Raw genomic sequence first — 6000 nt, forward strand, 5'->3', positions numbered from 1 at the left:
CACTAGTTCAAAACAATGGATGGACATACTTGAACTCTAAGAGTTGCTAACCTAATCGCCCCCTGCTAGTACAGCGGTAAGTCTACGTATTTACAACACTAAAATCAGCGATTCGATTCCCCTCGGTGGGCTCAGCAGATATCAGGATGTGGATTTGCTATAAGAAAACACTAACACTGACCTGATCGTTTAGCCTATAAGATGTCGTTGTGGCTGAAAAATTCTAGTTCCACTAAATTAGTTCAAACACAGCAACTCAACTGTTAGTTTACTGCTCCTCAAATGATCTAACACATCTTATTCCCATGACTTGCTCGGGAGGTAATCTGATCATGTTAGCATGAAATGTTCATGTATATCCTGTAAATAATTAATGTTAATGTCGGATGAAATATGCCAATGATCTAAATCACAAAAGTTTTATACACACATATAACAGTTTCTCAGTAACCGTTCTATGACTGTAATAAGTAGTTTACTCGATAAAGACATGTAACAACCTTTATTTCCTGTTAGTTGAGTGCTTAAGGACTTTCATGAAGTAAACCGCACTTGAATTACTTGGCATATTTATTATCCACCTTAAAATAATGTGCAGTAAGTTTATCTTTCTTGTTACAATATTTAATAAACACAAAACGGTTCATGTAACACGGTAAATATCGCCCGAGTTAAAAGGTAACGTAATTAAAATCCACTAAATGTTATCACTCGTTCTTACTGTTAGATTAAACTTCCATACTGCCTGACAGCATTAAGTTTTACTGAAGTCCAATTATTACATTTTTGTGATCATTTAAGGTTTCATTATATTTTAACATCCTATATAGTTTGGTAGAATTTATTAAATGTGTTTAATAGCCAACCAAGCTGTTATTTACTTATTCGTAACGTATTTGTTTTTGTCTTGTGTGATTATTGCAAGCATGACAAAATTAATATAAATTATTATATATACACAAGGTTAATAATAATTTAAGTTCTTATCTAACGTGACATTAATCGCTTAGATTTAATCTATCATTTCTCAAGAATATTTCGCATTTATTTATTGTTTAATAGGAAATTATTAATAATAGAATGATTAAAGTAATATACTTTTAAAATGATCTCAGCTGATCCGTGATATAGTTAAATTGACTTTGCTTACTTTTAAACTCGGAAAATTCTGGTGTTAAGAAGAGTATTAGCCTTCGCTGAGTCTGCAGTAAGTTTACTGGCTTACAAAACTAAAATTCGGGGTTCGATTACCCACGGTAGTCAGAAAGCAAATAGCCCATTGTGATCGTGTAGCTTTGCGTTGACACTGTCACCAAACAAGAAGAGTCCTGTACCATGGCAAATCAGTGGTTAGGTTACTCACTCACAATGCTAAAATCTGGGGTTCGATTCCTCGCGGTGGACAGAAAGCAGATAGCCAATTATGTAGTTATAAGAAAAATAGTTTAAGCGTATTTCAGTCTCGATAAGCGATTCTAGTTAAATGCTGAATAAAATAAAGGCTTAATATTAGTTTTACTGGTCAAAATATAATTTAGATTTTAGTGATTTGGGGTCTGTTTGTAAGCAAGCACCAGGGGCGTAGATTTTTTACACCCGATGGGGGGGGGAATGATTTTTGCAACCACTTATGTGGGCTGTTCAATTTGCAAATTGGTGATCTCTGATTACGTGAACCTGAAAGCTGTAAACATGCAGTCACAGAGTAATCTTGTTGCCACGATACTTGCATGTATACTTAGGCCTACTGACTGATACTTACGAACTATCGCTTAGATGGAAAAGCTTAGAAGCACGCCTATATTAAAGATGTACATTTCGGCTACTGAAAAAGCCTACATCTAGGCCTAATTATGTAATTCGATTGGTAAGAACACGAGAATCACAAGAACAAACAACAATTTGTAGGCCTGTGATGCAATAAAACAATTCAACAGACCAAACTGTAGGGGGTTGATTATATGCACCATACCCCCCCACCTAAAATGAAGGGGAGATGTATGTCTCCATACTCCCAGGATCTACGCCCCTGGAAAGCACAGAGATTTACAATGGACTATTTGTGGTCTGGCCACCTAGGATATCGAAACCAGATTACCAACGTTGTAAGTCTGAAGACTTACTGCTGTGCCATTAGGAAGGGGACAGAAGCATTTGTAACTTAGTGAAATGAGGTAATATGATGAATAACCTTTTTAAAAATCTTCAAAACCATCTATCCTAGTAAGTATAGTTTTGTTTATTTATAATTAATAACGATAATTCCGTTAAGATACATTCCGATGAAGATATATTAAAGCTAGTTCAAAGGTAAATACAACTTAATTTATGGTAATATTTAAATTGTTGGGATAACCACTCGAATTAATACATAATATTATACGCACTTTTAACAGAACTGTTTTAACTTTTATGAAAAGTCAGACTTAAAAGATTATTTTACTTACATAAATGATATGAACGGTAACACATTTAGCGATATGGATTAATAGATTCTGAGATTTCGAGTTTAAATCAGTTCTTGCTTTTTATGATCGATTTGATGATGTTGATACACAAAGTTGACACATGCATATGTACACTACATAAAGTCTCTTAGGTTTTGGTAAACAATATGGAAATTGAAATTTTATAACAATACCTTATGCGCACGCGGGCTAAACGTCAGGTCTGAGACTCCCCCCTTCCCCCCAGTGTAAAACTAGAGGGAAGGCCATCACCACCCGCTGCCAACTCTTGGGATACTCTTTTACCAACGAATAGTGGGATTGACCGTTACCTTATCACGCGCCCACGGCTGAAAGGGCGAGCGTGTTTGGTGTGACGGGGATTCGAACCCGCGACTCTCACAATGCGAGTTGAGCGTCTAAACCACTTGGCCATTCCGGGCCTACCCTCCAGTGGCATAGCGGTAAGTTTGCGAACTTATTACTAGAAACTAAGTTTCGGTACAAGTTCTGGGCACAGCACAGATAGCCCATTGCGTAGCTTTGTTCTTAACTACAAATAAATAAACATAAACTTTGAACTATTAACCACGGAGAAACCAGCCAGCAGTGACAAACCATAACATAAAGTGTTATAGAAGAGTGACTGTTTTCAAGTAAACATTGACAAATATAAGAAAGATATATTTATTTCACTTTCTAGAAACTGTTATTTTTTTGTATCGTCTTGGAATTATAACATGTTGTGCCATTTTTGAACTTCGTGTCTCTTTAATTCTTCAATATGTTTGAACTTTTCTATAAAATGAAATATGTTCATAATAAATACGAAAGATTTGGAATATAGTTTTAAATACAGCAATAATATTAGTTTCTAAAAGGTGCTGTTTAGTGGCTTATTTTACACGTCCTAATGTAATTTGTAGTATAGATGTAAAGCATAGTATAAATTCTACACATTTTTTTTCCTGTATTGCAATATAGTAGAAATCATGTTTTTGTAAAATAACGAAAATTTGAAGGATTAATCCAAGCGCAACATTTGGATTTTCATGGGAGAGTAGAAATTTGTAACGCGTAATACATAGAATTTTCTGATGTTGTATCTGAGAAACCCACATTTGGGTCTTCGCCTAGATGAAGCCCAAAGTTGCTCTTCTATAAGCGGCATGGGTTAAAATTGAAACACATATAGACGGGTTATTTATTTTTTCACAAGTATATATTACATTTTATATTTGTGCCTGCTTAAATAATTCAGTAAGACCGTGGCGTTTAATATCTCTTGTTGTCTATACGCCTGTCTGGGTCTAATTATACAATATTTATTGATTATTTTAAATAGATAGTGACAAATTTATATCCAATGTTTTAAGTGCCGTGTTCAGAGAAGTCTAGAAAAAGATTGTATACAGGTGCAAGGACTAGGATTTGATTCTGGTTTGTTTTTCTAGAAAGACTGGGATTCTCTCCGCTCGTCCAAGGTTTTTGGTTTTTTTTTAATCCATTCATGACACGGAAAAAAAAAAGAATAATAATTCTAGATCAAAATAAAGTCATCTCCTAGAAATCCATGGAATGTCAATCAGGCAGTGGAATGACATCGTAAGAGGACGGAATTGTTCTCAGAATTTTAAAGAAAGACAACACCATAGCAGGTTTGCCAACGCACAAAGATAATGTCTTTGTAATCAAGATATAATAATCTGGTTGAAGATGGCTGCTAAAGATTATCAAGTGTAACTTGATAATCAAGTTAGGAGAGAAAAAAGAGATTAGCCTAATTCTCAATAAACACCAAACATAAGTTAGATTGTGCAACTAACATTACATTACAACACTATCCCATACTTTTATGACCTACCTAAAATGTTCACGCAAGCCAACATTTTATCTCCCTCTCTTTAAAACATAGAACACACATATATATAGATAGATATTTAGCAGCAGAGATTCAGTATTCTTGTCTAACGAGCTTGTTAATACAAATATCACCATTAATCGTCAAAGTATCTGACTATGTGAAACGCAAACTCACCTCTTAGTTGATCATGCTTACTTGAGTAAATATACACGTGTTATGAAACTACATCAGCTTCCCTAGAGGCGACATACAGCTATTGTTAATGTGTCAAAATATTACGTAAGTTTGTGATCACATGAGATATACTCTCGTGATCTATGGGAGTGAATAAATACCCTGCCATATGATTCATAAATTGAGTCACGAGATATTTAGTGATCGCGAGAGCTGATGAATTATTGATATTATTTATTCTATATTGTTAATACGGAAAAGTTATTTTGGAATTAGTTTGTTTTTTCTTCTGATTTTTTCCTAATCCTATTATTTGAAATAGGATTATTATTATTATTATAATAACGTTATTATTAAGTCCTGTCCAGGGACGTATTTACTAACTGTGTTTTTGGTGAGTGCTAAATTTTTTAAGTCCTGTTCAGGGACATATTTACTAACTGTGTTTTTGGTAAGTTACGTATTTACTAACTGTGTTTTTGGTATGTGGTAAATTTTATTTCAAATGTTGTTACAGTTTAATAACTTGTTGTTTGTTTATCTAAACACCTGTTCTGAGGCCGATGATTTGGTTCAGATATGTGAATGATATATTTGTAACTACAGACAAGAATCCAGACCTCATAAAGTTCTTGAACATACAACATCTAAACAAAAGAAACAGAAGAAGAAAATATTATTCTATTTCAGCAATTTTTGCATTTTATCTTTCACATTGAAGAAATTTTCAGTTTTACCTATCGGTTTTAATATAGCAAGTGAACTTGTGGATATGTCTTTCTGGATAATCGATAAAATTGCAAAGAAATAAACACTTTACGATTATTAACTATAGTCTATTTGTGCGAACAAATAGTATTTATTCAAATAGTTCTTAACAACTATATCTATAAATTTGCTCATTATACTCAAATCCTAATTGAATTTGAATTAAAGAAACAAACTTAATAGGTTATTTCGGATTTATCCAAAAGTTTATTTTGAAACAGATATTTATGATTAGAAGTTTCTTTAATGTAAAAGATACAATACCAAAATTATTGAATTCTAAGAGTTTTTATCAACATAAATGATTTTTAGAACCCAGAATTAAAGGATATATTGATTTAAGATTGCAAAACCAGTCAACAACCTTCCATACTATACGTGATGGTCACGAGAATACGTAACTCGATCTTACAGAAAACCCATATATACTAGTAAGTAACTAGAATGTGATTCAAGCTACTTGACTCTGTAGAGGGTCCGACATGACCAAGCGCGATAAGGCGTGCGACTCGTAGTCCGAGGGTCGCGGGTTCGCATACCCGTCGCGCCAAACATGCTTGCCTTTTCAGCCGTGGGGGCGTTATAATGTGACGGTCAATCCCACTATTCGTTGGTAAAAGAGTAGCCCAAGAGTTGGCGGTGGGTAGTGATGACTAGCTGCCTTCCCTCTAGTCTTACACTGCAAAATTAGGGACGGATAGCACAGATAGCCCTCGAGTAGCTTTGTGCGAAATTCCAAAACTAACA

General features: G+C 34.3%; 1 long non-coding RNA gene across 1 annotated transcript in view; it reads right to left on the reverse strand.

Annotated features, from left to right (window-relative positions):
• Positions 1-4558, reverse strand: part of LOC143241976 (uncharacterized) — a 23518-nt gene extending 18960 nt beyond the window's left edge. The window contains exons 1-2 of the long non-coding RNA XR_013022376.1: positions 4486-4558; positions 182-360 (exon numbers count right to left, since the gene is read on the reverse strand). This is a non-coding gene — a long non-coding RNA (uncharacterized LOC143241976). The remainder of the gene's footprint in view (positions 1-181; positions 361-4485) is intronic.
• Between the last annotated feature and the right edge of the window lie 1442 nt (positions 4559-6000).

This window comes from Tachypleus tridentatus, chromosome 2 (assembly GCF_004210375.1).
Source record: "Tachypleus tridentatus isolate NWPU-2018 chromosome 2, ASM421037v1, whole genome shotgun sequence".
Taxonomy (NCBI): Eukaryota; Metazoa; Arthropoda; class Merostomata; order Xiphosura; family Limulidae; genus Tachypleus; species Tachypleus tridentatus.